This window comes from Phyllobates terribilis, unplaced genomic scaffold, assembly GCF_046119375.1.
Source record: "Phyllobates terribilis strain yellow unplaced genomic scaffold, ASM4611937v1 Scaffold_7__3_contigs__length_470593459, whole genome shotgun sequence".
NCBI classification, from domain to species: Eukaryota; Metazoa; Chordata; class Amphibia; order Anura; family Dendrobatidae; genus Phyllobates; species Phyllobates terribilis.
In genome coordinates, this window is record NW_027362767.1 from 146976054 (window position 1) to 146987454 (window position 11401).

The window sequence follows — 11401 nt, forward strand, 5'->3', positions numbered from 1 at the left end:
CTTGCTAAATATATAACTGCTGCAAGTGACTACATTATTTTTTTGGCGTGAAAAAATTGACTATGTTGTCATCCATAGAGTATTGCGTGCTTTGTGTTAGATTTCAGTGGTTTAACACTCCAAAAAAGCATTGAACATTTTTTCTGGATTCAATTACTAATTCATACAGTGTAACGTGCTTAGTGGGTGACAAGGCGACAATGATGGCAGAATCCCACGAGACTCCCGAGGGAGCGACCAGAAGAATATCGGAGACAGCCAAGCCGATGCGACAGCGGAGGTGGCAGGAGCCTGTGGTCCAGAACCGGCTGCTTTCCCGGGAACCACCAAGGCCTGAACCAAGGCCACAGCCTTCACCACTGGGATTTTTGTGAACTGCGGACATGAGAACCAGGAACTGGTGAGTGGACTGAGGGGCCTAGGCTGGTCGTAAGAGAGAAGGAGGCAAGCCAGGGCTGGAGACATGCTAACGGACCCGCTAGCCGCAAGGTACTGACAGTTGGTATCCCAGGGGGAGGTAGTAACGTACGACCGACAGCAGAGATGGGGGTCTATAGAAGAGTTTGGGACCCGTCATCACATCTTGTTCAACCAGTGGGCAGTAAATATGCAACACTTGCCTCGAAGGCTGCAAGAGCTGATGGTTGGAATCAGGGTCACATTCTTTAAAATGAAGGGGCGACATCGCTGGTATGTGGTGGGTGTGATCCGAGAAGGGAGGGAGGAGGGTGAACCCTTCTTGCAAAATGAATGGGCCTGGGAGTGGCTCTTCAAGGTGGCTTGAGACGGGACTACCAGCCCCTAGAGATCGTACTGTCCTTGGGGTTCTCCACCTCCTATGGGAGCAGGTGATGGTGCAGGTAACACGGGGGGCTGTTGCCCATTTATGCATGTCAGGGGCACCAGCACTACCCAAAGCTGGGTCACTTACAGCCCAGGCTGGGAATGGGGCTCCAGGAAGGAGGTGAATGCAGTCCACCCAGCCTCCCAAGGAAGGAGAAGAAGAAGCGGAGACCTGAAGAGGATTACTGTATGACCCTCTTTATAATCTTTTCCTGGCTTTGCGCTTTGTGCAAAGCCTTTGAGTGTAGGAGTAAATCGACTACACTTTCAAAATATTTGAATGAGGCCTGCCAGTTGTTGCCTTTTAGGGGTCTATAGATGACCCTCCTTATAATTTATTCCTGGCTTTGCACTTTGTGCAAAGACTTTATGAGTGTAGGAGTACATCAGCTACACTTTCAAAATATTTGTATGGGGCTGGCCAGTTGTTGCCTTCAAGGGTCTATGGGTGATCCTACTTAATTTTTTTTCTGGCTTTGCGCTGTGTGCAAAGCCTTTATAAGTGTAGCAGTACCACAACTACACTTTCTTAATATTTGAATGAGGCACTACAGTTGGTGCCTTGAAGGGTGTATGGATGACCCTGCTTGTAATTTTTGGCAGGCTTTGCACTTAGTGCATAGCCTTTATGAGTCTAGGAGTTCCACTACATGACAATTTGAACATAATGTGTATAAGGCCCTACTTTATATCTAATACAGGGTATATCTGAGTCCCTCTTCAATCTAATTTTTGGTAGTTCTTCTTTCATAAATTACGCTGAAATTTCCAATTTTTATTTTTAAAAATATCATTTTTGGTTTACTTATAGTATTTTTTTTAAATCATTTTTAAATTTTGCCTTATGTACAAGTCATTATAGAGGAAAGTATGTTTCTTAACATTTTTTTTTCCTGTAAACTCCAATTTCTATTCGATTTTGAATGTTTTATTGTCAGTCCTTAAAGTGGAGTAAAAGTGTGACACCATTGTTCTCAGCAGCGATCTGAGAGTCAGAGATGCTTCCAAGGGTCATCCCCATGCTGTTCTCATGCTTCCATTCATCACTTTTTCCATCCATTTCAACATTTTCACTGCCCCCCCCAGACCTCCTTGTAAGGTCTGCCGGAAAAATGTTTGGATTTCCCATTGGCTCCCATTATACTCCTTACTCGAAATGAGCATCCGAGCATTAGGAATTGCTCGGTTCGAGTAACGAGCATCTGAGCATTTTAGTGCTCCCTCATCCCTAGTTGTCACCCTCAGTAATGGTCTAAAATCTTCAAAGGGCACAGGAGTGACTGTGTTCTTCCTCATAGAGATCAGTTCATTTTCATTTCAACACAGCCTGGGAGGTCACACAGATCCACCCACTGTTTTTGTCATGGAAAGCTCTTTGCTGCACCCTATCGTCTTTACAATTACGCGATTGACCGACGATTAACGGAGGAGGCTGCAGGCTGTTTCCACCAATAGACTGGGAAACTAACTGAGCGTATGGTATATACACCTTTGATTCCAACTCATGGAATATGTGTATATACCCCCGGTATAGACATTGCTAACTCCACGATAAGCCCAGGCTGACTGTACACCTGATTACTGGTAGCATATGACTTTGTGGTGCGGTTTTCAGAACAAAAAGAACAGAACTATTAAATTTTATATTTAATCCAGAAGGATAGACAGTGTTTATAAAAAATATACAAAATTATATAAAATAAAAAGGAGAAATGAAAGAAACTTACTACACTGATCACAGAGATGATTCAGCTTAGTGAGGGAGAGCATTTCGATTGGAAACGTTCAGTGAACGGGAATCATACACTGATGTGTATCTCTCTACAGCAGGAGTGGGGAACCTCAGGCCTGCCCTTGATGACCTTTTATCTGGCCCCGGGCAGATTCCTGGGGACCGCAATGCTTGGGCCAGCAGCTGTATTTTGCCGGCTACTGGCCCATTAATTTCTTCTTGCTTTGTGAGCACGTGCATGCAGTGTTCACTACTGAACGTTGAAAGATTATGTTCTGACACCAGTGCCAGGGTCAGGACGTACTTTGTGGGCGGAGTTAGCACACTATTTCTATAGCCCCCGAAGGATGGTATAAATATCCAAATGTCCCTTTGCAGAAAAAAAGATTCCCCACCCCTGCTCTACAGGAACCCAGATCATAATTCACCCTGACCTTTTATCAGCACCTAAGTTACACCCACACACTTCCCCTTGATGACTCATAGCAGGGCTGGTCAAGGGATGTAGCTTCAATGTCAGAAAATTAGGATATTCCAAACATTAACAATATCTTTACTCCTGACGCTCACAGACATTCGATATTGTCGTCGTATTTTTTATCGGGATTTTACCTTTTCATATAGACCAAACTTGACATGGCTGTTGTCAGCAATCTTCTGCTATTGATTTGGGGCTTATAGGCAGGTGTCACAGTTAGGAAAAAATATGCATATTCTTCCCCGATCAGTCCTGAATTTGAAGATGTAGGTCCCATCAATATCGGACCTATATCAACACCAGTATCCATAACTTCCTATTGGCACTGAACCGACTGGCTGCAAGTGCAACATATCCCCTGAAGGGAACAAAAGTTTAAATTCAACTCAGAATGCATTTCCTGGGGACAAAGGAGACTCTTCCACTTCTCTATCTATGCCTAAACACATGTCCATTTGGGTATCTGACCCTCAGAAAAGATCTTTCCTGTGTAATTACCTGTGCTCTGCAGGGAGTCTTGGCTTCCAAAGGAATTTTAATTAGATTTGTCACTTCCCAACTATACGTAATTTCCTCTATGTCAACTGGGCAATTCTATTTCAAGGCAGCTTAGATTACAAGCTCTTGTCTCTATAAAATTTGGTGCGGGAGAGGAGGGGAGGTGAATGCCCCCTCACTAGGCACACCAAACATGATTAATGGCAAGGATGTTATGGTTGGACAAGTGCAAGGACCCGGAGGCATTGGAGATAAGCGGTACTATAATCAACAGCTTAGTTGTTTAAGATGTTTTCTTCTTAACCAAAAAATGTCATAATCCAACATGGTGTCAGTCTCAAACTGAATGTTTTTTATATACTGCAGAAATTAGCTTCTGGGTTGTTATTTATACCTCAGCTAAAAATATTTTCTTGCTTCAATCTGTCCTACCGAGCGGCTGCATTAGCATAATGCAATTCTCAAATCTATTTTTGGTGTAACCAGCCTAAACACGCCAGTTCCATGCCTCTCAGTGGGAACGATAGGAGAAAGTGTCTAATTGATGCTGGATTCATTGGGGTTGTGTCTGAGTTAAATTGTCTAGGTAAAAAAAAATTTATGGTCATGTAAGTAAACCCCGGGTCATCTATAGAATTTACTAAATTTGTACTGCTCAACTATGGAATCTTCACTGTCCATTATACCATCAGCCTGATGACCAAAGTTGGGCTCTCTGACTGCCACTTTCAAGCTGGGTTTTCATGAACATTTTTCCGTTTATAACTCAGTTTGTGGGATTCTTGCCTATTTTGGACACAGCATACAAAGAGGGCAATCACTGAAGAAGGACATCATGGTCTGAAGAATAGAAGGAAAAAGGTGAAGAGGAAGACCAGCAACCCAATGGCTTGATACTATCAAGATAACAGCAGAGAAGACCCTGGTGGACCTACATAGGGTTGCGCGAGATCGATCTTCCTACAGATCATTCATCCATCAAGTCACCATAGCTCGAGATTGAGCCAAAGGCTGTTAAATAATAATAATAATTGTGGGATTCTCCTGGCAAGACCAGTACTTTTGACATGTGAGTGAACCCAATAAAGAAAGACCCTACTGGCAAGTATTTGTCTCCACATTGGGTTATTTTCTAGACCTTTTGACCCATCGTTGTGTCAGAGTCTGGGCCAACAAAGGATTCCCTGGAAAAGTCAGACCTTGGTGATGACTGACTGTAAGTCGAAGTTAAGACCCAACATGCATGACCTGTACATTCAACCAGATCTTAGGTGGTTGTCACTCCGGTTGCCAGGGGAAAAACGATGTTGGTTGCTTAGTCAGATAATTGAATGTTATTGTCCTATTTTTTAAAGGTTGGTAGTAACATTCAGTGGCTTTTGAGATGGATGTTACGTACTATTGATGGTAGAGTAAAGATTCTGGTTCACTAATTGGTCTGATTGTCCACGATGCACTTAAAAGTTTCACCCTAACTTGGAAAGTTATCAGCCATCTATGGGACCATCACCAATCCTGAACCCGTACAAAGTTGTGAACAACCCTTTAACTACCAGATAGGTTGTCAAGTTAATACAAGGAGGGTCTATTTACACCATCTTCATCTCTCGCCCAGAATGGAAAGTGATTTTAAACTGCTCCTGGAGGACCTGTCCTGACCTGCATTACACAGACAACCTAATGATTTGATATTGATAATTGTAATACTTCATTTGTCCTGTTGAAGCTCCGCAGGGAAAGCAGACATTTACTGCCAGGTTACCCACAGATTACAGCTGATTGCTGGAGGTCCCAGCAGAAGGACATTTTTTGATCAGTCTATGGTCAAGGGACCAGTTTACTCAGTTGAGATTTTCTAGATCTTTATGGTTTATCCTATACTAACAATTAGGCAAATATTTCAGTCCAGCTACTCCTCTATTTGTGTGATAGTGAAAAACAAGACATTTTCTTGGGGGACAAATATTTAAATGAAGTATTGGTAATTACAGCTTTTTATTATGAATACGTTCCACTCCAGCGTCCACCTGTGAGTCCTATCCAGTGCGTAGCAGAATAGAAAAACTCGTCATCGTCTACAATTGCATCCCATGCCTGACAGCAATTTAGCCGAGTGTCCTTGATGATGTCACTCACAGCAATACACATTTCAAGTGCCATTGAAAGATCATCAGGACAGAAAGATAAGTATGAAGCCTCTCTTCATTATTCCACCCTCCGATGACACCTACAACGTGGCGGCCGAAGTGCAAACCAAGGAGAATGTGACATGTGTGATCTATGGGATGTAGTGGTGGCAATATGATGTTGTTACCTTCGATTATATTTAGCTTTTTTAACTACTCTATTCATTGTATGTTGATTGCAAGGGTTTTCATACAAAAGATATTCTAATTTCATTTTCCTGAAACGAGTGTAACACTCTGAGGTGTCTCAGTACTATATCCAATTCTTTTCAAGCTCTTTAACACAAATAAACAGCCTTCACCACAAAATGTCTACTGCGCTGCATTCCCTGCCTTGGCTTTTATACAGGCTAATAATGTCTAATTTGTTTTTTCTCCATTTACCCATTATTGGGGAATCATGCAGTAATCTCTCACTTGTGTCTTCAGGTCTTTTCCTGTTTCCTATTTTCTGCAATGTGCTACCCCAGGCAGTTGGATAATTTCCAAAATCCATGGTGTCCCCTAAGAACACATCTTCTAATACTGCCTAATCTGTTTCTTCTGCATTAATTTACCCATCATTAGTGAATAATGCAGTAAACTCTCACTCCTGTTGCCAGGGCTTTTCTCTGGAATTTATTACCCCAGGCAGTCAATTTAATTCCCAACATCCATAGTGTGCCCTAAAAACACATCTAATACTGCCTAATCTATTTCATCTACATTTACCCATCATTGATGAGTAAACTCCCATTCCCATCTTCAGGGTTTTTCACGTGTTGCACCTGTTTTCCGGAACAGGCAGTCAGGTTAATTCTGAAAATCCACATCTTTTAAGACTGCCTAATCTATTTCTTCTCCATTTAACCATCATTGGTGAATCATGCAATAAACTCCCATTCCTTTTTTCAGGGCTTTTCTCGTGTTGCATCTGTTTTTTGGAATGCGCTAACCTACGCTGTCAGGTTAATTTCCCAAATCCATGGTTTGCCCTAAAAACACATCTAATACTGCCTGATCTATTTCTTCTCCATTTATCCATCATTAATGAATCATGCTGTAAACTCCCATGTCCGTCTTCAGGGCTTTTCTTGTGTTACACCTGTTTTCTAAAATGCTCTACCCTAGACAGTCAGGTTGATTCTGCAAATCCACAGCGTGCCCTAAGAACACATCTTCCAATACTGCCTAATCTATTTCTTCTTCATTTATCCATCATTGGTGAATCTTAAAGTAAACTCCCACTCACATTTTCATGTTTTTTCTCGTATTGTACCTGTTTTCTGGAATGCACTACCCTAGGCAGTTGGATTAATTTTGCAAATCCGCAAAGTTTAATACTGCCTAATCTATTTCTTCTCCATTTGCTCAGCATTAGTGAATCATCCAATAAACTCCCATTCTGGGCTTCAGGACTTTTCTTGTGTTGCACCTGTTTTCTGGAAAGCGCTAACTTAGGCAGTCAGGTTAATCTTCCAAATCCACAGTGTACCCTAAGAATGCATCTTCTAATACTGCCTAACCTATTTCTTCTCCATTTACTCCCTATATTAGGATGAATAATGTAGGATTTTTGAGCTGCTAAAGCCCTACTTTTATTTTTTCATTCTTCCTCCCCATAATACATGTATTATCATTGGTAAATCATTCACAACTCCCATTCACATCTTCTGGGCTTTTCTCATGTTGCACATGTTTTCTGGCATACGCTAACCTGGATTCCCCAAATCCACAGCTTACCATAATAACACATCTTCTAATACTGCCTAATCGATGTAAATACTTTTTATGCCCAAAAATGACAAAAGTATTCTTGGAGTGATACCTTTATTGGCAAACCAGAAAAAAATATATATATGCAAGCTTTCAGAGCACAGAGGCTAACACAGGCTAATCTATTTCTTCTCCATTAATCCATCAGTTGTGAATCATCCAATAAACTCCCATTCCCGTTTCCAGGGCTTTTCTTGTGTTTCACCTGTTTTCTGGAATGCGCTACCCTAGGCAGGCAGGTTAATTCCCCAAATCCACAGCGTACCATAGTAACACATCTTCTAATACTGCCTAATTTATTTCTTCTCCATTGATCCATCATTTGTAAATCAGTCAATAAACTCCCATTCCTGTTTCCAGGGCTTTTCTTGTGTTTCACCTGTTTTCTGGAATGCGCTAACTTAGGCAATCAGGTTAATTCCCCAAATCCACAGTGAACCCTAAGAATGCATTTTCTAATACTGCCTAATCTATTCTCCATTTATCTAAATCATCCACAACTCTGATTCCCATCTTCTAGGCTTTTCTCGTGTTTCACCTGTTTTCTGGCATGTGCTAACCTAGGCAGGCAGGTTAATTCCCCAAATCCACAGCGTACCATAATAACACATCTTCTAATACTGCCTAATTTATTTCTTCTCCATTGATCCATCATTTGTAAATCAGCCAATAAACTCCCATTCCTGTTTCCAGGGCTTTTCTTGTGTTTCACCTGTTTTCTGGAATGCGCTACCCTAGGCAGACAGTTTAATTCTCCAAATCCACAGCGTACCATAATAACACATCTTCTAATACTGCCTAATTTATTTCTTCTCCATTGATCCATCATTTGTAAATCAGTCAATAAACTCCCATTCCTGTTTCCAGGGCTTTTCTTGTGTTTCACCTGTTTTCTGGAAAGCGCTAACTTAGGCAATCAGGTTAATTCCCCAAATCCACAGTGAACCCTAAGAATGCATCTTCTAATACTGCCTAATCTATTCTCCATTTATCTAAATCATCCACAACTCTGATTCCCATCTTCTAGGCTTTTCTCGTGTTTCACCTGTTTTCTGGAATGCGCTACCCTAGGCAGACAGGTTAATTCTCCAAATCCACAGCGTACCATAATAACACATCTTCTAATACTGCCTAATTTATTTCTTCTCCATTGATCCATCATTTGTAAATCAGCCAATAAACTCCCATTCCTGTTTCCAGGGCTTTTCTTGTGTTTCACCTGTTTTCTGGAATGCGCTACCCTAGGCAGGCAGGTTAATTCCCCAAATCCACAGAGTGCCATAAGAACACATCTTCTAATACTGCCTAGTCTATTTCTTCTCTATTTACTCCCTATATTAGGGTGAATAATGTAGGATTTTTGAGCTGCCAAAGCCCTAGTTTTATTTTTTCATTCTTTCTCCCCATTATACATGTATTATAAATAATTGTCTCCCCCGACTGACTGATAGCAATCCAAGTATGTCTCCACTTCATCTCTATACTTTTATTAAAAATAGTCTCCTGCTTTTATATATCATGTTTGATTTGATATATTGGAGATTTATATAACCTCGGAGCTGGATGTGTTTTTTCTTCTTTTTTTTCTGATCCCACTTCATCGGCGTGCGTGCGTGCGCAACAGCTCCGCCTAGCATGCTGATGCATATTGAACCCGATTTAGTTACACCGGCTGACGCAATGCTGAAATACAAATCAAAAAATAGAAAGTGTGATGGTATGAGGACGGCAAATAATACAAGGCTGAGTCTTTTTTTTTTTCTATCCCTCGTCATACATCAGCCGCGGCTTAGGATATAGAAAGTACTATGTAATGGGAAATGTGAGCGCAGAGCCAACAATACAATCAGCCAGCGTGTTACCATGGCGACGGCAGAATTAACGTACAATGGATCAGACAGGGTTCAGAGCAGACACACCGAGCTTATGTGTGAACTGAAATCATGTCTATTATGGCATTTCTCCCTTTTATAGGAGATACTGTACGCCGCCATGTGAACTGATTCGGAGATGGCGCCACAGCCATTTATAGCTGAAGGGAAAAGTTGGTGAACCCTAAATGATATATATGGGAATGAGCTTAAATAAAAAAAAAAAAAACATATCGGATTTTATTCCAAAAGAGCGCCACCCTTGGGCTTAGACTGTTAGTGGTATTGCATCACAACCCCATTTTCGTCAATAATTGGGCTGCTGTGAGGTTCCCCAATAATTAGGGTTGGTGCAAATTGTTTTGAAGGAGTCAGTCTATCAGCCACGTTGGTAATCTCTGGACGGGAGCCGGGGGAATCGCCTATTACCGGACGGCATCTTTAGCTCTTCTTTTGATTATGCATGTGCATAACGATGATGAAGAGGAGCCATGGTTCTGAGGGCTCCCGTCCTGTCCTGCGAATCACCCTGCTTCCTTCCTTCTCGGATCACACCCACCACATACCAGCGATGTCGCCCCTTCATTTTGAAGAACGTGACCCTGATTCCAGCTGTCTGGCTCTTGCAGCCTTCGAGGCAAGTGTTCCAACTTTACTGCCCACTGGTTGAACAAGATGTGATGACGGGTCCCAAACGCTTCTATGGACCCCCATCTTCACTGTCGGTCGTACGTTACTACCAACCCCTGGAATACCAATTGTCAGTACCTTGCAGCTAGCGGGTCCATTAGCATGTCTCCAGCCCTGGCTTGGCTCCTTCTCTCTTCCGACCAGCCTAGGCCCCACAGTCCAATCACCAGTTCCTGGATCCTGGTTCTCATGTCCGCAGTCCACAAGAATCCCAGCGGTGAAGGCTGTGGCCTGGGTTTGGGCCTTGGTGGTTCCCGGAAAGCAGCCAGTTCTGGACCACAGGCTCCTGACACCTCCGCTGTCACACCAGCTTGGTCTGGCTCCGATATTCTTTTGGTCGCTCCCTCGGGAGTCTCATGGGATTCTGCCATCTTTGTCGCCTTGTCACCCACTAAACACGTTACACTGTATGAATTACTAATTGAATCCAGAAAAATTTTTCAACGCTTTTCTGGAGTGTTAAACCACTGAAATCTAACACAAAGCACATTATACTCTATGGGTAACAATATAATCAATTTTTTTGCGCCAAAAAAATAATGTAGTCACTTGCAGCAGCTATATATTTAGCAACGGACTGCAAAGCCCTAAGCCCTGCCTAGAGGCTGTATTCTGCCACTCGCCCTGCTCCTGAAACTGTCCCTTCCTAGGTTAAATGCAGATTATATCTGATACAAACAGCAAAGCACAAGATTAGCCCTATTATGTCTATTATGGCATTTCTCCCTTTTATAGAAGATACTGTACGCCGCCATGTGAACTGATTTGGAGATGGCAACACAGCCATTTATAGCTGAAGGGAAAAGTTGGTGAACCCTAAATGCTATATATAGGAATGGGCTTGAATAAAAAAAAATCATGGCGGATTTCTTTCAAAAGAGCGCCACCCTTGGTCTTAAACTGTTAATGGTATTGCATCACAACCCCAGTTTCATCAATAATTGGGCTGGTGTGAGGTTCCCCAATAATTAGCGTTGGTGCCAATTGTTTTGAAGGAGCCAGTCTATCAGCCGTGTTGGTAATCTGGACGGGAGCCCGGGGAATCGCCTATTACCGGACGGCATCTTCAGCTCTTCTTCTGATTACGCATGTGCATAGCGATGATGAAGAGGAGCCACGGTTCTGAGGGCTCACGTCCTGTCCTGCAAATCAATTTTGTGTGGCCACGAAGGAGGCAGATATACAGTGGGGTAGACCCTGTATCTAAGGCTTATGGTGACCCCCTTATATCTGGGAAACAAGACCTGACAGAAATATATTCAAACTGTGGAAAGTTGGTTGATGACAATTATGGCCACTTTATTGGTTTCCATGGTGGTCACCCATTACCCATCTAAGAGATGAAGAC